A 24,787-nucleotide genomic window follows, 5' to 3' on the forward strand; every position below is an offset into this window, starting at 1 on the left:
CCCCAGGCTCCCTCTCACTTAGAAGCTTTTGCTTGGTTCTTTTCTCCTTGTCAAGCTTTTCCTGAGTTCTCCTCATTCCAGTTCACCTCTCTGAACTGAGAGGTCTCTATCTTTTCACTCCCAGCTGCAGTTTGCTTCACAGAACTTGATTTTACAAAGCATGCATTTATCTTTTCGGTCCAGCCTTTTTCTTTCACCAACCAACCATAATGAAGACTTCAAGTTGCCTTTGAGAAATCCATTATACAACATAGCATCCGGCATGGCACTGCAGGTATGAAAGGCCCCTGGCAGGTACTCAATGAAGGGATTTTTGACTCTGAGTCCTGTCTGAGAAGCTCTTCAAAAACCTTCAAAAGGAGCATTGAAGAAATGAGACAACCACATGACAAAGGTCATCACCAAATCCAGAGGGATCACAACTTCCAGAAACACAACCACTGCCCTAGTAAGAATAAAATTAATAATCCAATGTGTTTTCCATTACTTCATCTCCCTCACTAAGGCTTGGCTTGCTTTCATAAAATTCTTAGTCTGACATGAATTGGCTTAATACTCTACACTTGTCATCTCATTGCAATGGCTGAGAGACCAAGTACAATACTTTAAAAACTCATTAATCCCTTGGTGATAGTTAATTTTACGTGTCAATTTGACTGGAGCACAAGGTTCCCTGATATTTGTTTAAATATTACTCCATTTGCCTGTGAGAGTGTTTCCAGTTGAGATTAATATTTGACTCAGTTGGAATGTTAATAGACTGAGTAAAGTATGCTATTCTCTCTAATGTGGGTTGGCCTCATCAAACTTGTTAGATGCATAGGTTAGAATTTACTCTTGCAGCCTATGTTTTGAGCTAGCATAACTGTCTCCTCCAACAGACATAAAGGAACTTACACTATGGGCTCCCCTATTCTCAGATTTTTGATCTCCAATGAGAAATGTATCTCCAGTTCTCCAGCGGTTTGCAGACGGCAGATTGTAGAACATCCTGAGTTTGATCGCACACATAAGACCCTTCCATGCTTATGAGTGTGTGTGTGTGTGTGTGTGTGTGTGTGTGTGTGTGTGTGATTTATTGGTTATTCTTTCTCTGGAAGACTCTATACTGAAATATACCCTAGCGTATTAGTTAACATACCCTATTTACCTTACCTGAGAAATAAGAGTTATAAGAGTACTCAACTCACTGGATAGTTGAGAAAATTAAATAAGAAGCTAAATCAAAGGAGGGGGAACCAGCACCATGTGTGGGACGCCATCAGTGAAGGGACAGCCCGACCTAAGCCTTTCCCCAACACTTAGCACCATTCATGGACTGTGCAGAAAGAGAACAAGGATTCACCAAGATGCAAGCCCTCTCTGTGAACCAGTGTCAAAGGGGGACAGCCAGACCCCAGCCTCTTCTGGTGTAAGGCTAGCAAGCAGGAAGAACAAATCTTCCCCCCACCTCCCCATAAGATATCAGCTGATCCGGAGATGTTAGCTATTGAAGTGAAATACATTTGATGTTTGTAGTGTTTTGGTGTTTCACTGACCTTGCAGGTCTAGGGTCACTCAGAGGATGCCAATATGCAGTGAAGCATCTATGGGGGTCTCCTTCTGAGGGTGGCGGCCATTATTGATTCCCTATTGTCTTGTTTTGAAGTCTTGTATCATTTTTGTTGTTTTGTTGGGTTGGGCTTTGTTCTGTTTTGTTTTGTTTGTTGTTAGATCTAATGGCATGGACAGCTATTTCAAAGATAGCAAAATTTATTATGGTAGCCATTTTGGATTTACTATTGTCCTGTTATTGAATTCATTGTTTTATTTTTATTAATTCTATTCTGTTCTGTTCTGTTCTGTTCTGTTTGATTTTTACCATGTATGGAGGTATCTGTAGCTATTTTGGGGACAGCAGGAGTCATTGTGGTAACTATTGCTGGTTTTGTATGGTTTTGAAATCCTGTATCATTTACACTGGTTTGTTTTTGTTGGTTTTATTCTGTTTTATTTTCCTTGGTTTTATCATCTTTAAAATAAAATTATAGTAGCTTAAAAGAAGAGGTATCTATAATAGCAATGCTCAATGCACACTAACTTTCATAATTGAATAGCTGTAGAAACATCAGAAAATCTTCATAGCAAATTCAATCTATTTAGAGTGTTCATGTTATCAATCAACTTGAGCCAACCTTTCAGGACATTTGCCTCTTACAGTCTTCTATTAGCACTCAAAGAATTAATTTACAGGTGCTTTAAGGAAGGCACATCCCAATGACGTCATCATACCAGGTTAGGAAATACTCTATTCTGTCTATAGCATCATGCACTGTCTACTTCAAGAATCACAGAAGGTTCAAGAATGAAACCAGGAGGCTAGGATTAAGCTCAGAGGTATAAGCACCTACCTGGCAAGACAAGGTTGTGAGTTTGATCCCCACTACAAAATAATAATAATAATAATAATAATAATAATAATAATAGTGAAACCAGGTCGAAAGTGTAGGTAGTCTCTGAGAGTTTATCTTTTAGATTCCCCAAGGGATCCTGGTAAAGGTTCAAGCTGCCACAATGTGAATTTTATACCAAACTTTCCCAGCCTACCTCTAGCACCTGAAGAATGCTTGCAACACTGGTACTCTGGGCAAAGAAAAACAAGAGGAAGGCAGAAGATGAACTGGGGATGTGTGTGTTGTCTCAGTCTGCACAGAGGGAGGTACAAAGCCAGCACAGGGAAATACTGCACGAGTTTCAGAAATATCTAATATGAGATTTCCAGTTGCCATATTTTTAAACACCCTTCACAAACATGCTTCAACAAAATCTCCAGATACATTGTTAAATTTTTTCATGGCTCAGATATATTTCTTATAAAATTTAGAATAGCAGGTGAAATTGTTCTTCTTTATTTTTGTGTTAACACAAAAGTATAAATCACTCAGTAACCTCCCCCTCCTTCCATCCCCTTCCCCTAGGAGCTGTGCTGTTGTTATTCATCAACCAACAGTTGGTTTTATGAGCTTATTATCAGAAGGAGGCTTGGTCAACTTTTCTAAAGCCTTTCAGGTATTTGAAGATCAGAATACACATGCATAAAATGGGAAAACCATTTCTTTGATGCCTTTCCAGGTCATTCTGCATGGTCACCACTATGTCTGAATAATGAAAGTGTGAGAAAAAGGGGGAAACAACTAAGCTAGATAAATACTCAGGCCCTACACATGGGGCTTTGCCATGAAAATATTTCAAAAACCTTGAGGCATTCTATGTTTGAAAAAGTAACAATTGTACCCCATCCACTGCATCTCTCTGTAGATTTTAATGCAAGCCAAGTAATGCATCAGCCAGTCAAAACTCCTTGACTTCTCACATGGAGCAAGTTTTTTTTTTTTTTTTTTTTTTAATGAGTCAAAAACAAAATTTACATTAGCAAAGTGTCTTGAATTTAAGACTCAGGGTAAATGTGAAAATGTACTGAATACTGGGTTAAGCCATTTAAACAATAAAATGTCAGCAATCAAAGAAGTGATACAATCCATCTTATAAATAAAACCCTCAAAGGCTTCATTAATATGGTTTAAAACATAACCATTGGTTCCATGGGATGTTGACGTTTTGAAGAGGTAGAGATTACAAATAGACAATATACACCTTTTTGTGTTTTATTCTTGTTATATTTTTCCTTCATCTTTAAATACTTTTGTAAACACAATAGAAAAAGGTCAAACAAAACTTTGTAAACATCTGAGAAAATAAACCAAGTCTTATTAAACATTAATGTACCATATGCTGCTTTAACATTATAAATAAGTCTGAATTTTTAAAATCCAAACATACAATTGGATAAAAAGTGAAAATTTGATTCAACTAGGATTTGGGGCCTCCACAGCTTTAAACAAACATCTGGATTTTCTTTTAACCAAATGCATTAGTTGCTTTTTAAACCACATTCAATGAATATATTAAATAATTTTTAAGAATATGGGAAATGGGGGGATTTTATCAGAAGACAGAGGGAAATGAGGCTGAGTTTTTTTCTCATGTGTTCTTTAAGCTTATACTGAAAGGAATTAAATAAATTTATTTTTTAAAATATATTTTTAGCATCTATGGAACATGTGTGTCAGGATTCAAATTTCAGCTGTGGCTAGGAAATTGCCCCGTGGTTTTAGGACACTGATTTAAACTCTTCTAACTTCAGTATGCTCATATAAAGGCATGATAATAAACGTGTCTGCCCCCTAAGCTTGTGAAGATTTGAAGGGATAATGGGGACTGTCTGACACATTGAAAGCGCACACTAACTTCTGCCTGACATTATTATTATCATGTTTGCCTTCCAACATTTTGCTGGTTTGTTAAAAAGTCAGTGTTTTACTTTGAATAAAGCAACTTCTGGTTACACATCTTAAATACTATGGTGGCAACTTTTAATGACTCAGTAGACCCTTTGCACAGCCCAACAACAATTGACTTGCTGCTGATGACCACATGGTAAATACTTTGGAACAGCCTGTGAGAGGCCTTTGAATCTTTCCTCTACTGTGCTTGTTTAGAAATCCTTGGGGATTAGCTGTTCATTGACAGCTAAGTCTGGGAAATGTCTTTAAGGGTTATGTTTGGTACCAGTTCTTGTTAATAAATGCTAAAATACTTCCCAAGAAAATTAGGTACAAATCTCAAGCAAACCAAAATCCAAATCTAAGAGTAGCTTTCAAGTTTGGGAGATTTTCTGTTTCATAAAAGCACAAAATGTATTCAATGCAAAGCACATTTAAATATAAAAACTATGGAGCATTCACGACTTCCTCATGTGAATTTTCAGTGGGGAAAAAATAGGTCTTTCATGAAAAACAATCTCAAACTACTCCCTTCCACTCAGAATTCATAATTATGCTTAATCTGCTGCTCCTCTTGGCTCGCTTACAGGTCCTTTTGGCAGGTAGTGAATGCAGAATCATTTTAATGGGGGTCCCCTGGGAGGGGAGCAAAAGTTCTGAGCATTAACCATTTCACAGGAGAGGAAGGCCAGCTCTTCGAGTCCTGGGCACTAGCATCACAGTGGCTCCCCGGAAGCAGTCATGTGCATGGATAGCTTCAGGTCAGAAACTGGAAAGGAGAGGCAGTCTGTGAAGGATGGACTGGTCAGGGAATTGGGAACCAAGATCCGCAACCACACACCATCCACACAACAAAGGCAGAGAGGAAGACCCTGGTGAGATAGGGTGATGCCTGGTGCCTGGTGTTCGGCATGTTCCTGTCTTTTCTCCTTGGGAGGAGGGATAGCCCAGGGGGCAGGAGCTAATAGGAGTAAGGAGATGTTTCACTCTATCAAAGGACCCATTCAAAGCTGCCCTATCTCCATCACCCACCCTCTCAGGCTCTGCCAAACCAGCTTATGTTACAATCCCTTCTGCATTCCTAAAGGTATGATTACTTACTGGCGCACAGGACAGGCTGGGAGGAAAGAAAACGTGTATGTATGTGTGTGTGTGTGTGTGTGTGTGTGTGTGTACGCGTGCCTGTGCGTACATGCACATGTGTATGTATGTGATATGGATGTTTTGTCGTGGTACTTTCTTTGTGTCTATGTGTATTTTATATATAAAATAGATTTGATGGGAAGACAACGTTCCCAATTCCAAAGAAAGCTCTTTGTTTTAATCAGAATTGTTCACTTATTTATTCATTGACTCACTCCTTAAACAAACATTCTTGAGCGTTTGAGAGATGGGATTATAAATCACCTGTGCCCTTTTAAAGAATAGAGCTGTTATGAAAGAAATTTCTTTAGTTATGTTTTAAAAGATACTTATTCTCAAGCTGTCAGCATTTACAGAGGCGTTCCTAGTTTTTTCTTTTTCTTTTTTGTGCAAAAATATTTTTACAAACCAAATGCATTCCTGTAGTCCCTCAATTCTGCATACTGTAGCAGGTACGTGTGGGTGTGCATAGGTGAATATGTACACGACTATATTTGTTCCTTCATAAAGTCATTATTAAACACCTAGTAGATGCTAGACCCTGCACTAAAAATTGGGCATGAAAAAGGAGGAGGATACAGGCTTCCCAAAGCCCTCCCTGAACAAAGGGACAAATTCATGACAACAAATTTGATACTAGAAGCTGTTAAAGGCTCCAAGAAAAATGTACATTATGGTCATCCCAAAGCAAAAATGACCTTTTGCATAAGAAGAGTGGAAGAAAGGAGAAGATCATAGATCTGGCCCTTACATTTTAGCTTTAACCCAAAATATTAATGAATTAAAATGTACTTTTAGAATTTCTCTCCGGCCTTGGAGCCCCGTGATGGAGTCATGGTTCGTAAGGCTCACAGAGTACTCAAAGGGCAGGCACCTCACATTAAACTGGGGGGGTCACAGGGCTGTGGATTGCTGAAGGGTAGAGGCCAGAGGTCAGATTCTGGTATGAACTGTTTGTACAGGGACAGCCTGTGGTCCTCACAGTGAGAAGTAAGGTGTCTAGGGTCGTTTACATGGGTCCTTTAGCAATGCAGAAGTCCAATGTTCAGTTAAAAAACAAAGAAGGAGAAAGCCTCAGATCAGGAGAGGTTATTTAAAATCAGCCCTGAAAAAGTTAAAACCAGATAGGAAGGACAGCACAGATTCTTTTTCATTTACAGGCAATATTTATGAAACATTTGTAGAAATAAGTGTTTTTTTGTAACAATAGCTGGTTAGAGGCTAATCAATACACACACACACACACACACACACACACACACACACCTTTCTGAATAATTAATAATCACCAATGTAAGCTAACTCAACTTCGTGTCTACTGCTCAGGGGGCCACTGTTTAGCTGATACCTGTGTCTCTGGACCTCCAGCAGTTTGTTTATCCCTTTGTTCCCCAAATATTTAATATCTTTTCTGCCAGATACTGCTTGTGACCCTGAAGAAGTTCGCAGTTAAATGAGAACAAGAATAACTTCTCTTAGGTTCACTGTAACGTGGAACAAATAACACCGCTTGCTCATTTGAACAACAACTAGCAGTTTTACTACTACTAATAAAGCCATTGAACAAGGTCAGAATCTGAGCATCTTCACCAACAGAGATCTGTAAAGGACAAGGAAAGCCAAAAAAACCAAGGAGCAACTGACTCCAGGCAGGGTGAGCAAAAGGTTGCACATCAGCAAACTTGAGGAGAGCGGAGAATGTCCCCATTCAGTGTTTGTTCACTGGCTGTTTACAAAGTAGGAGACCATCTTCCTCTTTCCTTGTGCTCCTTCAGCTATTTCAGTGATGTTACTTCAACAGTATCTGAATGGAGGTCTTTTAAACTGTGGTCTCAGGAGCAATTTAGCCTGCAAATCCTGCAGCTGGGCTTTGTACGGGTTTCTGAAAGCCCTACTTTAGAAATACAGGTGTGACCATCTAATCACCAATCCTGTTGCACCAGAAATGCTAAGTGCCTCTCTTCATGACCCATTAGTGAAAAGGATCTAGGATTCATTGTGTTGCTTTTTTCCTGAAGGGTCTCCTCTTTGAGGTTCACATTTATTCTTACCAGACTAAGAATTGCCTCTCTCGGTTATGGTCCTGGACAACTGCAGCCTGTAGCAGCCGACAACATAATCTCTCTCTGTTTCCAAAGCACTGCATCCACATTCTGAGGAAGTCTGTTAACTGCCTCCTCCCTCAGCTGCTGCTGCGTTTCCCTGATGGTCTTCTTCTCTCCCTTGCTTTGCCCATAACCCTGTACTTTACAACACTGCTGAATCACAAATGCATCCCACCGGATAGTGAGCAAACCACAGCTTGACTTATTATCTGTTAGTCTTTGCTTTGCCTCTGCTGAAAAACTCAGTGCTGAAAATTATTTTCTCTGAGCTGCTAATGAGGTGTCTTATCCTGAGATCGGGGACTGGAGATTTCTTTGCTTCTCCTTTGCAATGCTATAGTTTTCTTTTGCTTACTGTGACTTCTTAGCCCTGTGAAAGGGGACTTTTTACTACCAGTCTAGGTGGGACTCAGCATTCCTATAGCAATGGCTAAAACATGTATATTGTGTATATAGAAAATAATTTTCTTACAATAGTTCTGCTGCCAACCCCTGCATCATTCTGTCATCATCAAATGTCCTTGTCTCTCTCAAAACACACTAGAGCCTCATTGGATTTCTTTGTGGTGCTGAATTTGGCTAGGTTTTGGTGCCTTTGGGCCTTATATTGTTTGTTTCATTCCGACCTTATCCCAGCCCACAGCTATCAGTACTGCTATCTACCTTTTGTCATTACAATCAAAGCTTCAAAGATCTGTGAAAAAATTGTCTCCCTCCAGACAGTATGAAAGATGAGCTTTAAAAATTTGTAGTACCAGAAAATAAGAAAGTACTCGGTCAGTGATGAGGACATGTCCAAAGGACAGCAACAAGTGCGCTCCACCTGATCAAGCCTGGGACATTCAGATCATGATAACCAATGCAATTATTCAAGTGTCTGATTCCAGATACTGAGCAAAATATGAACCCAAAAGTCTACATTGATATAAACAAATCAGTAAAGGAAAAAAAGCCAAGTAGCACAGTTAAAAGGAATGACAGGATTGGAAAACTAACATTTGGGAACTAATTTGTTAATACATGATTCAGGCAAGAATTGTAGGATTGGGATTGTAGAAATACTGGGTGAAAGTTTGAACAATAACAGTACTTAAAAACATCACCTCAAAATGTACGTATTAGTTGCAAAGGGAAATTATGATTTTACAGTGAAGGAAAATTAGTCTTAATCAAATTTTTAAAATTAACATCAGTAATGGGACAACTCAAAATCATGCATTTTCTGACAGGATGGTCAGCGTTGCATTCATAGTGTTTCAATCAAACATGCAAAGTCTATTCTAATCACAAGAAAACCAGAGATACTTCATTAAACAATTAGCTTGTCTTCTTCCCAAATGTCAAGGTCATGAAACACGGGAAAGACTGAGAAGCTGTTCAGAATTAAGGCGGTACAGAAAGGTATGATAACAGAATGGCACACATTTACCTGGGTTTACTTTTGCTAAAAAAAAAATTATTTGTAAACTTGGTCAAAATTGAGTAAGATCTGTCAACTAGGTAACACATTGCATCAGTGCTAATTTTCTGATTTTGATAATTGTAAGTTTGTTATGTAAGATCATGGCCTTGATTTTGGACACCAGATGTTAGGAATTTAGAGGTGAATGGTACAGTGTCTCTAATGTGCCAAAAAATAATTCAGATCAAAGGAAAAAGCAGGATGGGTGGGAACAGAGACAGAGAGAAATGAGGTAAAATGCATCTGGGTGAATAGTATTAGTCTTAAAAACTTTTCTATGGACCTAAAAGGGATGGAAATAAAAGACATGAAAAAAGACTTTCCCCGCCCACACAACCACTTTTTTTACTTTTCCGTTTCAATTTTCTGTACCCATCTGCTGTTACTTGATGATTCCTGACTTTTACACAGTTTCTCTGTATATTTCTTGCTTCCTGCCTAGAATATAAGCTCCCTGGGGTCAGAGAACTTGCCTGTTTTTCCTTTGATTTAAAGCATAGCTAAAACTGGCTGTTTCTGATCCAACATTTCCCTATCTGTCTCGTTCCACTTGGCATTGCCATCTGGGTTGAGCATCTATTATCTCACGCAGTAGACAGAAGCTGAAGCCCTTCCAAATACATCCTGTACTTCATTCTCACACTAAGTCTACTTAGCACATTACAGCAATAATATTATGGGTTGTAATCAGAATTCCTGTAAAAATTTCAGTGCTTTACCTTCAGAATATAAATGAAACACAGGTTTTTAACATGGTCCCCAAATGAACTTTCTCTTCCATTTGTTTTCTGCTGTTCTCCCTCTTTGTGGTTCAAGATCACTTAAATTGCTATATTCTTGTGACTCAAGTGCTTTTTTTCCCACATTCTCTCCATTCACTCATATTCTTGTTCAAGTATCTCCTGCAACATTCCCTCACTTATTTAAATAGCCTTTTGGTCCCTATCAAATATTCTTGTTCCTTAAACTAAATCCTTGGAGAACAAGTTATTCCTTTCTCTGTAAATACATTATCTTTCAATATGAGAATGTCATTTAATTTATATTTACATGTTATCTCTCTACAAGAAAACAAGTGTGGGTAGAGATGAGTATTTCAGCTCTTTATCTCAAGCCTAGGCACATAATAGATACTCAACTGATTTGTATTAAATGAATCAAGCTTTGAATTTTTTGTAAATAACAAATATAATAATAGAACACTTACAATTAATGTAATCACGTAAAGTGAACAGATAAGGTGGACCATTACTCTCCAGAGTAAGCAATTTTCCTCATCCCGTTGTCCATGGCAGAGACTATATAGATAATTCCCAAAATCAATATTCTCTAAGTAGGAAATGTCCTCCTCAGTAAAGCCATTGGTCTGTCTATGAAAGAGGACCCAGAATTTTAGATTAGTGAGTTATAAATGCATTCATGGTGGTCAAAACTTCCATGAGACCTTTCTGGTCCTGTAATCATAGGATCATATAATACCCTGGCTAAGCTGTGAGGCTTTGAAGGCATTCTGGATATCCCATGGTTGCGAATGTAGCGTGGTCAGGACCATTACCCTGCACCAGGCAAGCTGGTACGCGGTCATGGATTGGTCACGTTTGGCTAAAACAATGCCATGGTTCCCGTGAAGGCATCAGTATCTCTCAATATGTTCTTGGCATGCTGTGAAAGTGTTGTAATATCCCCTCCATAGTTTGGACAGATAAATAGAAAGCATCATGGAAAGCATCACAGTGATGCAACTTCCTTGTAATACAACAGATTATTTTTTCTATGGCCTGTGTCAATTCTCCTTTTGGAAAACTTCACTCTATTGGTGGGATACGACAAGACATCTGCACTTAATGCTCAAAAAGCTTGGCTAATATTCATCCTGTTGCAACCTTAATGGCGGAGAACATCATCTAGGCGCACCCAAAATTCCTTAACTGCTTCCTGATTTGTTGCTTCAATTTATGTACAAATATGTATCAAGCAAAATCTCTCAGTCAGTTCTGCTCATTGTCAGGAAAATATGCAATTACCTAAGCACTCAAGGTTGCAAGAGTACAAAATTATTAGTCATGTAAATTTGGTTTTGAACTCTAGTTTTACTACTGCATCTGACTAACAAGTGACCGTGGCAAGTGATTTAATCTCAGTGGTCTTTCGATTTTTCAGAGGCTTTAACTTCTGTCTCCGAAGGACTCGGGGAGGATTAAAAGAGGAAACAGACGTGCGCCACCCAGCATGGACCCTGACACTTACTCAATGCCCAGTGATTGGAACACGCTCCTTGCATTAGGCTGGCACAGGGAAGGAGCACAGTAAACATTTGCAAAATTAATGGAAAAATGAAGATCTATGAAACATGAACTTCGTGTGACTTTCCCTTGCTGCTGTGGCAAAATCATTCCGCCTCCATAATTTACAAGAATATGCATTAAAATTCGTCAGAACGACCAATTTAAAATCACATCTTATCTACTTGTACTTAATATAGAAATATTTTGGGGGCAAACTTTCTTATAGATATAAAACAAACAAATTAACAAATAGAAGGAAAGATAAAATGCAATTCCTTTTCTGTTACTGAAAGTCTTATTTCAGTTAAAAAGATGAATATCCTAGCAAAGCAGGTAGCTCTCTCATAAAGGAAAAAAATCCACAATTAAATTAAAATGAGCCCCTCAGTTAATGTACAAATCTGAGGCCATATTTCACAGTCATTTATTTGTCTCTGAGCTGCTTGGGATCTAAAGAAAACTTGTATAAAGTGAACAGATTGGTAAGACATTATACCTACTGGGCTAGCTCTGTCCCCAGTTGCCTGTGATATGCCTCCAGAGCTATTCTCTTCTTTATGTAGGCACACAGCTATATTATATTTCCCAGATTCTCTGGCAGTTATGATTGTAGTTACCAACCAACCCTGGGTAATGGGAAGGGCATCCCTTTCCTGTATGGTCCATTGAAACCTCCCATTAACCCACCCCATGATTTTCTTCCTTCAAGCTACAAGAAAGGGGACAATCTCTGGATAACCTGAGAACTCACCTGCTGAAGATGGCCACAACTTTCTAAACTTGGGTCTTTGGATGACTTCATGGAGCTAATAATTCCACCAACTTGTTGGGTCATAAAACATTTGTAAGTCAATCGTTACAAAAACCATCCCACTCTAGTGGGAAGCTACCTTTCTCTATCAGTCATTCCAAACAGAAATGAAACAACTGTAAAATCGACCAGTGTCAAATTGGGTACTCAACATACACATCATATTTTTAAAAAAATTAGAACACTTTATCCTTAAAATACTTTGCAAACAAATTTAATAATTTTTATCAACACTTGTTTTTTCATCTCAGTACATCTGGCCCTGAATATTAGTTAAGATGGAGATAGATAAATGATGGTTGTGTTCATTTTTACTTTTCTATTGTTGTTCCTAAACAGAGTTACTCCTTAAAAATATTTTCATGCACTATACATCTCAAGAATCTTCCAATCCTTCCCTGCATATAAGAATTTTGGGGTAGGGCCAGTCTTCATTTATCTATGAAATTCAGTGCTCAGTCCAATGCCTGACACCTAATGGGGGGCACTCAGCAAGTATCACTCTCCTTGCAATAAAGAAATATAGCTCTGAGTAATATATTTTTGTGCTAACTCTGAGTTTCTACACTTTTTGTCAATCAATGATAGGTATTGTGTATAAAATATTTACACAGTGATAATGTGGGCTCTTGAAGAATAGGATAAGTGGAAAAAAACACAAAAGAAATAGCCTCTGGTCTTCATAATGAGTTCTGGGAAAGGCACGGCACAGCAGGGGCTCTGGCTGGGGTTTGCAACCCCAGCCAAGGGCGTGGGCTAAAGCCAGGAAGATTATGCGCCTCCTTTTTGTGCCCAGTGCATTTGCACACCTTGCCTGCTCTGCTGTAGTTCTTAAAAGCTATTTTCAGACTCCACAGCCTTTGAGTCTTTTTCTCTCTTTCTTTCTTTCTTTTTTTAAGGAGCTTTCCTAAGCCCTTTTGTTGCACAAAGAAAAAGCTGTTTCTCCAAAAATAAAGAGTTGCTGAAAACCAGGAGCTTTTGATTTAACAGAAAACTCCAAACTCATCGATTTTAATCAACTCTAAAATGGGAGATCTCAGGATCTTAGGTTTTATACATTTCTTAACATCCAGTGTTCTAGAGAATATTTAATTAAATCAGCTAACCTGGAAAAAAATGCAAGGAGAAAATACAGAGAAATGTCTCAAGGCTTACATAGAGGATTCTTTTATTCGTTGCAAAAGCGGCAGGTTCATGGGCCTATAATCCAAGAAAAATTAGTTCATTCATCTTTAACCATATGCATAGATATGCCCCTCGTATTTTTACCTGCCTGCACTAATTCATAACTGTCAATCATCCCTTAAATCCTTGATTATATCTGATGGTTGTGGTGAGTCTAACCATCCACATTATAAAAGTTTCTAAAAATCGCTATGTTCTTCAATGACAGTGTTCCCCATCTAAAAGGGATGTTTGTCCTAAAGGTGTATTTCCTTAACATTATAAGTTAACATGAGGAATTTTCATAATTATTATAAATATATATTTATAATGCATGAAAGTGATTATAAAAGAACTTAATTTCAGTTAGTAAAAGAATTTGAATTCATTTTTAAATTTTCTCAACAATTTTGAAAGTTTTATTAATTTTTTCTTCTTTACCTAGTGTGACAGAAAACTACTAATGCCTAAGATAGTCTGGATTTTGTATAGGAGCTCAACATTAACTATCAACTATGCAAAAGTCTATTCTAACTGTCCAACTTGGTGTCCATACATGGATGTTGCATTTTCACTGCTTGTAAAAGCAAAATTATTACACATGACATTTAATATATAACCATATTATTTTAATTTTTGTTTAATGAATTTTTAGTATTTTTCTTTATTTAATGAAATGCACATCACGTAATTCAAAAATAAAAAGTATGCTTTAAAAGTTATAGTATAAAACATTGTCCTCTTCTGTCTTTCTCTAATCCATTGTGCCCACTTCCCAAGTTCTCATGACTTTTATTCATCCATATGTTGCCAGGGTTTCTTATGTGTACACAAATGTAAAAACCTGTCCTTTGTATATTTTTGACACACTTGGTTTTGGGCTCTGTGTATTCTGCAGTGTCTTTTTTGTCTATTCTTATGAAAGAAAACAATGAATTCTGCAAATATCCTTCTAATATCCTTCTCCTAATATTAAGAACTCTATTATGGTCTTAGAATTATTTAAAGAAAAAATTATCTGGAACAGAAAACAGTGACAAGCGGGAAATAATACGGGAAAAATGTCTGACATGAAAAAACCTGTCACTTCGAGACAGAGCAGAATAATGTTGGTGGCTTGGGGACATTGACAACTATGCCAGCTCCATCATCACCCAGCCAATCTGGGGCTAGGCAGCACTGAGGTCAGATTAACTCATATATTTAAATTATAAACAGGAAGCATAAAACGTAATTCAACGAATATTAGATGGGCATCTTTCTACCTTGTAATAGTCTACTGTTAATGGCAGTAACAACAGAATAAGCAGACACTTCGCATGCAGCTGTGGTCTAAAAGAAGCGATGAGCTGGGCAGTAAGGTGAGTTCATAAGACGATCTGAGGCCAGAGAGAGTTTGACAAAGTGAACCATGAAAGCTATGGGAACCAATAAAACTTACAGAAGTGCTTAGGTGCAAGATTCCAGAGGCAGGTACACTCAACGTCTGAGATGACCTTGTGGCTCTAAGCCATGAGCTGGGTTCCTTTATAAGAGTGATGGGAAGACAATGGACATTTTTAGGAAGAGGGGAAAATATGCTCTTGTTTCCTCTAGAGTGATGTACAAAAATGAATCTTTCAAGGACTTTTAAAAACTGGCTTTTTATACTGTGAATTTGGAAATTGAAAAAAAAAGTCTGATTCTGTTTACACAAGCTTCTCAGAAACTTATGAAGAGAGTGAAACTCATCACTCTGCTTTTACAAGCGCTGATGAAATTAGATAATCCATTCCTTACAACATGGGATTCCTTTCCTTTATTTACAAGATTCTGTAATCAAATAATCCTTGAATCCTGGCATCTGCTATGATCATTTTGACGACCACAATAACTCTTTCGTTTCTAGCTTTACAGATAAGAAAAATTAAGCAGTAAAATTGTAGGTCCACATAAATATCCTAGAGGTTCATGTATTGTTTCCTAGGATGTACTGACATTCACAAGAAAACTCAGTGGTTTTCTATAAATCACTTGAATAAGTTCTCATTAGAAATCTTGAATAAGATCTCATTTGAAAACCTAAACTTTTTTACTTTATTGTATAACTCAGCAGATAAAAGATTTTCATGAAATAAAATACAGCTGTTTAAAATGCTTTATTGCTAGAAAAATGATAGTTTTGAGTTTGCTGATAAGCTATGCATTACTGGAATATACTTATGTTGATAACAAAGATACGGTTTCATATGTTAGTCCAAAAACAAAACAAACTGGAGGCATGAATTTCCCAAGACAAAAAAATTGAAACCATTTTGCAATGTTAAAATATTTATTATACACAAATTTCTATTCATTTGATAATAGTAAATTTCTTTCTCAACAAGTTAGTAACCAGAATCTTCAAGATGAGATAATTTATAGTAAAATCCCCCTCTCTCTTCCCACACGTGTGTGCATTTGTGTAAACTTTGTAAGATATTAAAAATATAACATTATGTTTTCAGATAGATCAAATTGAAAGCATAGCTTCATTCACCTGGCAACTAGCAGTGCAAATAGATAAATGAATAACCCTGAGGCCTTGCCCTCTGCAAAGACATATTTGTATATCTATTATTATCTGTATTTGCAGATATACATACATATATATATATATATATATATATATATACCTGCTGACATTTATTGAGCACCTAATATGACTTATGTACATGATAGGCAATAGCACAAAAAAATTGATAGACAACACTTCTACCAACTAGCAAAACCACATCTCATACTGTGTTGTTCATGCAACCTGAACATGCAGATTTGTCTTTGCATTTATTTTCTTTTCATTATCAAATTTAACATTTTCCAGAAAATGTTAGATTCATCATTTCAGCTCAGTTCAATTGATAGATTTAAGTCTCTGAAGGACAAAACAATGGATAAGCTTTTCACAGTTTAAAAATACATTTTATACAGCATGTTAAAAACATGTTAAAGTGTCCAAATATATCTAAGGAACAAATTCAGTGAATTTAAAATATCTTGGGCCATTCTTTCTCTCTTCTCCATTTCTGTTTGAAAAGAAAATCTTTATACGGACATTTCTAAAGTACATATGGGGCAAGGTAATGGCTATTTTTATATCAGGTATGAAAAGCATAAAACTGAATCTCTAAAGAAAACTCTGTTTTCATGGATTTGTTACAGCTTAGAATTACATTCTAAAGTTTGTTTTTTTGTGTTCACTGCTTTTTCCTTCTGTTACCTTTTCCCAAAGGTGGAGTAACAAGAAAGAATAAATGAAAGAAATTAAAGAAAAATTATTCACTTCTTCCAACAGTGACTTTTATTTTTGTATAAGGAATCAAACTCAAGACCTGCACTCGCCGGGAAGGTGTTGTGCTGCCGTGCTGTATCTGCAGCCCAACAGTTTAAGCCTAACATTTTAGCCTTCACTTAAATGCTCTGTTTCCCAGTTACTTTTCTCTCATGGCTGAGACAAAATGCCCAACCCCCAAAGTTAAAGTAGGAAAGGATTATTTAGCTCAAAGTTTGCAGAAGTTTTAGTCCATAATCAGCTGACTCCAAAGCGGGTGGCTTATGGTACAGGGGCAATAGTTCATGGTGGAGGAAGATGGCAAAAGAATGGCGGAACCTTTACAGTGTTTTTCTGTTGCTTTTATACTCTATCCAGGCTGCTGGGAATAGGATGGTGCCAATCCGATCAGTGGATTGATCCAACAATCACTTATCCTGAATCTCAGGATCTGTAATGCTAGCAATTAATCACACAGTTTAGATTCAGCCACCTCCAAAAAGGCCCATTTAAACTGCGTATGGCTTTGGGGAACATCAAGACCCAAATCATAATCCTCTACAAATAAGATATTCAGTGAATTCTAATTGCACTAAGATTTCTCTCTAACCACTGAATCTCATTTCAGTGAAAGTCTCACATGTCACGACTTCCAAAAACAATCAGTGAGCTATACCAGGTCATGGTCCAGGTCACGGCTGACTCCAAGCCCAAGCCTATTCTGCACCTCAGCCACAATCCCTGTGATACGTGCCAAGTTTTGAGAATTTTATTCCTAGTCTGCTTGATGTCAAATTGAGAATACATACCAATATTAATTCAAAGACAGACTGGATTCTTTTCCGAGAAGTTAGAGCAGCTAAATGTAATGCAAACCAGTACAGGTTTCAATAAATAGTAACATGACCGGAGGGTTCCCCTCTTTTGAAACTGAAAGAGACATGCTTTACCAGAGACCGGCCTTCATTGGAGGACTTTTTCAGACTTGCAAATGGACCATGAATTGTGAAAGAGAAGCTCTCTTCCTATTGCCTAATGAGTCCAGTATCAACAAGATTCAGACTACGACAAGCAGGAGAGACATGGCAGGCTACCACAGCTTCCAGTCAAACCACCTTTGCTGAGTAAAACAACCAGAACACACATGTAGGGCAATAGTAACCACTCATGTATAACAATGCTTTTCTTTTCCTGAATCCATTATAGAAAAAACACTTCTCCTTTTCATTCATTAAAAATAGATATCCTAATTTGTTTATTTGCATGAGATTTTAGTCTACTTGGAAGAGAGGAGGATTTAGTGATGGGACATTAGGGGAGGGAAGACTTTCAGACTTTGTCCCTTATGTGTCTGGCTGAATCATTCTAACCAACTACAGAGAGGAAGAATTAGAGGCCAAATTGGTAGCTATTCAAAGAGATTTCTGTGGAGCCAGGTAGAAGGTAAGTTTCTATGGGGCCTTTTATTAGAGTTTGGAAGCACAAAATTCTCCTTCAACACTGCTCATATCCTGCAGTATTGTAAAGTGTAGGATATTTTGGAGATGTCTGGAATCATTAGACCCACCATGGATTGTGGATGCGAGAAGCTGTCCCTCAGGAGAGTGAATAGGGCACTAATGCCCTCTACATTCTGCAGAGGAAAGGTCTCTTAGATTTGAGGCAAGCTAAAAATTCTGCTTAGTATACTTGGAATATTGCCCTGTTGAGCCACTAGATACTTCCACTATGATGTAATACCTAAAGTGACTGTCCATCACTAAAGAATTTGAATTTAAAAAAATAAGACATTGAGGATGATTTTAAAGCTCACTTAGATGGGCCACAGTTGGAGATGGGAAAAATATCAGGTGGAAGCTATTAAATAACCCTTAGACATACAATCCTTATTTATACTTTGATTTATAAGTTTTAATAAGTTTTTATTTATATATTTATAAAAGTATAAATGTATATATACACTACATAATACCTGCATCTTACTTAGATATAAGTACTTATTTAGCACTTGTTTGTGCCTTCATTGTAAGTTTTAACATTGGATAAAAGTATCTATTAAAAGAATCAATGGGAAGGAGTTTTTATCAATGGAGAAGGGGTGAGCATTTCCATACTGTTGTTGAAACGAATTATCACAAACAACAAAAGTACATCAGTTTATTTTTCTACAAGTCACAAATCTCAGTATGGATGTGCTGATTGTCAAGGCTGTAGATGAAAACTTATCACCTCTCCCAGCTTCTCAAAGCTGCCCTCCTGCTTGGTTCCTAGTCCCATGCCAGAGATACAATGCTTCAGGTGCTGCTAGCACCTCCACTTCCCCTCTTCCTCTGCTTCTGCTATTGCATTGTCTTCTCAGACTATGATTCATCTTCTCCTTCTTCTGGGACCCCTCAAGGGTATGTTGCTCCCACCTGAATCACCCTGAATAATCTCTCAGCCTCACGTTACCATAAGTAACCACATTTGCAAAGTCCTTTTGACCTCTTATCTAAAATATTTGCAGTTTCTGAGGATTAGGACATGAACATTGGAGCTGGCTGAAATTATTCAGCTACCCCTACAAGATAAACCCACATGATAATCCCGCCTATCTGGCGCCCTCCATGGCTGAAGCTCCAACTGTGAATTACCTACTGCAATTGACTTCTGGCTACCCACATGAGCTTCTTAGCTGGAGAATTACTGGTAAGAATAATGCCATTCAGGGACACATGAGACACCATCACTCTCAAACATGTGCAGTTCTAAGCAAGTGTGCTTTTAGTTATTTAATTAACACAATAGATCTCGCAATGTTTTAACTTTGCTGTAATTTTTCTTTCAAAGTTCAACATATAAACATCAGCCCAGATAAAGGATAGTGAGTCTGTTTCTAGCAGGTACTGTGTGGTCCGTATGGAAATTTTCCTATCCAGATACTTTGTTTGGCTCACAAATGTGGAAGGTTCATGATGTATGAAAGACTTAGGGAAAGAAGGGAACGCTTTCCTCATTAGAAAAGAAGAGATCAAGTCTGGGAAGCGACTTGAGCAGGTTCACAACTCTAGGTGGTTTTGTCACTACAGAACTTCATGCTTTTCCTCTACTTTTAGCATCTTACCTTCCAATCTAATGTAGGTTTGGTGTCCGATTATCTCTTTTATAAGCAGTGTCAACATTTCTTCCAAATGGAGCATCACTTATGTGCTTGTTTGTTAAAGGAAAATCTAACTGAAGTGTTTCATTTTCACATGACATTTCACTTAGTAACATTAAATATGGCCCTAAAAGGTACATTAAACACTTGAAATTGACATCGGAGGCTGTGGAAAGGGAAGAAGTAGAAAGGGGACACATCTTGAAAAAGGTGTGGCATGAAATATGTCTGAAAAGTAAAGCCAAGAGGAGTCACAAAATAAATGCTAGGAGGAAAGTTTGATTAAATGTGTCCATGAATAAAGATTTAATGGTATACTACCACCCTTTCCTTTCCTTTTTTTAACCTATTTTCTATGACTGCTTTCATGCTATAATGACAGGACAGAGTGCTTGGGACAGAGAATGTCAGGCTTGGAGTGTCTCAAACATTTACTCTCTGGTCTTTTGCATAACAAGCTTGCCAACAACCATACTGGGCAATACAACTGCAGGATTTGTGGTGGCCCACGGGACTATGTTTGCAGAAAATGTCAGGGGGCTGGTATTAGTTTAAAACACTACAGTCAGTCTGTACTCCTTATCAAAACTCCACCCTTGGAGCGGTGAGTGGCAGTGTGATAGCTCAGCCAGACCGCCACAAAGTAAGATGTTGTTTCTGGGACACAATATCTTTCCAGTCTGCACTTTGAAAGGTTCTTATCCTTTAGTTTTTCTAGTAAAGTAAGAATTCTTGTTTCATCCCACCAACTCTGTGGCTTTTCTCTAAGTCCTTATCCTTATCCTAAAAATAACTCATAGTCTTTCAGGTCTGTTAATAGCCCACAGTGAAGTCTACCTAACTTCCCCAGCTAGCTCTCCCCTCCACTGTCTGATTCTCTTCCTTGTTAGCTAAGCTTTTCTCATATTTAACTATTTGGTTCACTTTGTAAATTCCTTTGGAAAAGACTCCGATGTTTAAAACCTATTGTTACTCCACCCCTTTGCCTGTTAAAGTCTTTTTATGTCTCACAGATACCACGCAATGGATACTTTCCCCGTTATTTTCCACGTTTCTTTCATGGTCATTTATAACGTGCCTCTCTATTTTCCGTATCTGAAGAGTTTATCATTAGTTTTCACCAAAGTTCCTTTGATGTAGACTTGATAATGTAATCTATCTTTGGTTTACTGTAGGTTTTCTTCACAATTTAGAAAGATGTCTGGTCTGAAGGTGTCTGTGCAAGAAATGCCAACAAACACTTTAATCATACAGTATTTCAGTTAGCGCTTCAAGAAACTTCCATAGCTCAAAAACATACCGAAGGAGAATTGACACCATTTTTATTAGCTATTGCTTGAAGTTACTCACATGGTAACTATTCTGATATCCATTCTGTATCGAGTGGGGGCCACGGGCTTATCCTGAACTATGTATAATAGTACAATGAATTATGTAAAAAGATACCAGGGTATTTGGAGCAATCCACTCTAGGACATATTAAATTTATGTAGATCCAAGAAATTGTTCTACTATCTATCAGATTTACTGTGTAACAAGGCTTAATTGCCATTGATGTGAATTGGTTTGGACATTGTTATGTTCTTGTGCAATGTAAGATGCTCGCTTGATCAATGCGTTTATGGATCTCGAAGGGAAAAATACATTCATCAAGCAACATTTTGAAGGGGAGACAAGGAGTAGTAAACTGAAAATAACATGATTCTCAAACAGTATTAATAAATGGTTTTAAGTGTTATTTTTTTCCCTTTTTGATTTATTTTTTTCTAATGAAAATATTTTTGGATAAATTATAAGGACTTTATTTTTGGTATTCACAAGCATTTTCTAGATAAAGGAAAGTAGTGAACTGGGCTTTTAGAGACAAAGAAATGAATATTTAAAGTGAGTATAAGGATTTCTGAACTCATAGTGAACTCATCATTTATTTATTTGGATGTTTAAGAGTAGGTCAAATTTCACAATGGAAATATATTTCCACCAGACTATTAAAATTTTATGTTTATATTCTTTAAACTGTACTCAGGACTTTATAAGTGAAAACAAGAATATAGTTTTAAGAAAAAATACATATATTTGCTATATAACAAATACCTTTTTTGAACAATTTTGCTATTGAGCAGAGCAATTGTTTTGGTGATGCTGTTTTGAAAAATGAGAGGAGGGTATACAGAGCACTGAGGTCAAGTTCAGAAGTACTTTGTAGTGAGACAGATTGGGTTGGACACTCTCCTTACCGCCTAATGACCGTAAGCTATTTACTCAACCTCTTTGAGACTCAGATACTTCACCTACAAAACAGAAATGAAAAATACTTCCTTCACCATGTTATTATCATGGTACAACCAGTGATGCATGCAGAATTCTTACAACACCAGCAAAACATTGGAAGTACTTAGGATAATGTCTATTCAAATAAGGAGATTCAGCAAGCCTCTAACACCCCACTGTCTGATAACTATCTCTCCAAGAATTTAGTTTATTCCAGAATCTTAATCATGTAATTTTGGGTAACTTCAAATGCTTACTTATTTGAATAAATATGGAGCTCTCTACAGAAGCCAGGTCTACATTTCACTGTCTCTGCGTTCAATCTATGAATCAGTGACATTTTGCATAAAGTGCCAACAGAACATGTTATCAACTGAATATGGTGGACACACTTTCTAAACTGATTTCAGTGCTATTTTGCATGTGGGTTTGGACTGTGGAGATGTGACTACCGCAGAGTGCAGGCAGAGGAATTTCTGAGATGTCTTGTCTGTATGCACTGTTGACCACCCAGCCTTGTGCCAGCTATAGCAAAAAATTCAAAAGATAGTGTCTCTCTCCAACTGGTCTCAACCGTAGATAAAATAAAATGATAATATGAGAGGTAACTGCAGCATGATATGTGTGCAAAAAGTCAAAATGTATGTTCCATAAGGAGTGTGGGGAGAACACACAAGGAGTTTTGTTACTAAAATTGAATTGAATCAGTATGAACTGCTTTGTCTAAGAACACTTGGGGAAAGAGAATTCATTTATTGTGATTGTTAGCAATGAGTGGAAATATTAGAAGATAAAAGGCAATATATGTTCTTGGTCAGAAATAAGCCTGGAAAGAAGAGTCATGAAAGCATAATAAACTGAATAAGACCAGAACACTGGTTTAGCGTGAGATTAGAAGAAGGCCAAAGCTCAGATATCAAAAAAACAAAAACAAAAACCAAACAAAACAACTTGCAAGAATAAAGGGCAAAGCATCTAGAAATAGTCTCATAGATTTAGATCTGAATATAGATTTATTCAGTTACTTGACCCATTTACTTCTAACCATGTCATCTAAGCCTCACACACCTTAGTTTTAGCAAGTCCAATATGGAAAACTTCTTACAAGAAATAGGATGATCAACCTACTATAGAACATGGCATTCAGACAGTAAGTCTTCAGCAGCTCAAGCTGCTATAACAATATGCTGTATATTTGGTGGTTTTAACAATAGACCTTTTTGTATCTCACTTTTGCAGGTTGAAAGTATAAGACCAAGGCAACAGGATGGACAGGTAGCTGTTGGAGGACTCCCTCCCTGGCCAGTAAATTATGTTTATCACACGCTGTGCCTATATGGAGCTTTGAGCTCTTTCTCTTCTCACAAGAGAACTAAATTCATTCTAAGAGCTCCCATATAAGAACCTGAGGGAGAAAAACAAATACTCAGCCCATGACAGTGTCTAATAACACTTTTACTATATGGTAGGTAACAATTATTCCATATGTTTTAATCATTGTCAATGCTGCCTAGTTGTTGCATATTAGATTTGAATATGAGCCAAATCTTGTGTTTCCACACTTCATTTCTCCTATCATTCTTTCCTGTTTGAGCCTAGGTTATATAATTTGGAGCTGACTTAGAGAACATCTTGTGGCATCAACATATTTGCAAGTTAAACCATGGAACTCACCGCATGAGGATCACCTGGGAACTTGTTAGAAATACAAATTTTCTGGGCATATCCCAGATCTATGAAAATGAAACTCTGTGTTGAGGAACAACCTAGCAGTCTGTGAATTAACAAGCTCTCCAGGTGATTCTGTTTCCCGTTAAGTTTGAAGACCACTGTTCTAGGCAAAGTCTTACGGTTTCAAAAATATCAAGAAAATAATAAGAAATGTTCGCAAATCTCTTTGTGTCAAATTAAATAGAATAAGGAAGGTAAAAAGGAGTGGTCATGGCCATGACTATCAAATCTAGGTTTTGAGTTTTTAAGTCTACATTGCCAATCAATCCAACTAATGATTAGAGCCCGTAAACAAATAACAACTGGGAGGTGTGGGGTGTTGTAGTATTTGCAAAGAGATCATCTAAAGAATGCATTGATAAAATCACACATGGACTGATCAGGAAAGAAAACGGAAAGCTTTGCAATGACTCCCATACCTACTGTCTGTGTGCATCTACTGTCCAGTCCCAACTACTGCAACTCTCTGCTTCTACAATGTGCTTGGCAGTATTTGCAGTAAATTTATTGAAGCCTTCTTCATTGCATGAGTCACTAGACTTCCCTCTGGAATATTCTGACTTTCTTTCTACAACTGGCAGGCCATCTTGTTAGCTTTACTTAGGGATTATAACCCAAAGAAGGGACACTCGCGAACCGCCCCATTACTCGCAGGCTGACTCCTGGCATCACCCTTGGAGAACCCGTGCATGTGAGCACATCTGCCCTCTTCACACTGAGCGACAGGCAAGCCCAGCTGTTCCGCACATGGATGCTGCAGCTCCGCCTCCCAGGCACAGATCCAAGCTGCACCAATTATCTGCTCAAGCCATTTACTTAACTCTTTTGTACTGTGGTCTCCTCATCTATGAAGAGAAGATACAATTATGATGCACATAAAATGCTTAGCTCAAATAGTTGCTGCAGTCATTGTTGTTGGCATGTAATTATCTGAGAGTGTGATAGAGTCTTTAACCAGATTTCTTTTAAATGGTAATATATAGTGAATCATGTTTGCATTTTCAGTCCCTCGCCATAAAGTCTATCAAATAAATACACATCCATGAGGCATTGAAATTGAACCAG

The sequence above is a fragment of the Cavia porcellus genome, unplaced genomic scaffold (genome assembly GCF_034190915.1).
Source record: "Cavia porcellus strain 051 isolate PalLab524CR breed Dunkin Hartley unplaced genomic scaffold, mCavPor4.1 scaffold_1, whole genome shotgun sequence".
NCBI lineage: Eukaryota > Metazoa > Chordata > Mammalia > Rodentia > Caviidae > Cavia > Cavia porcellus.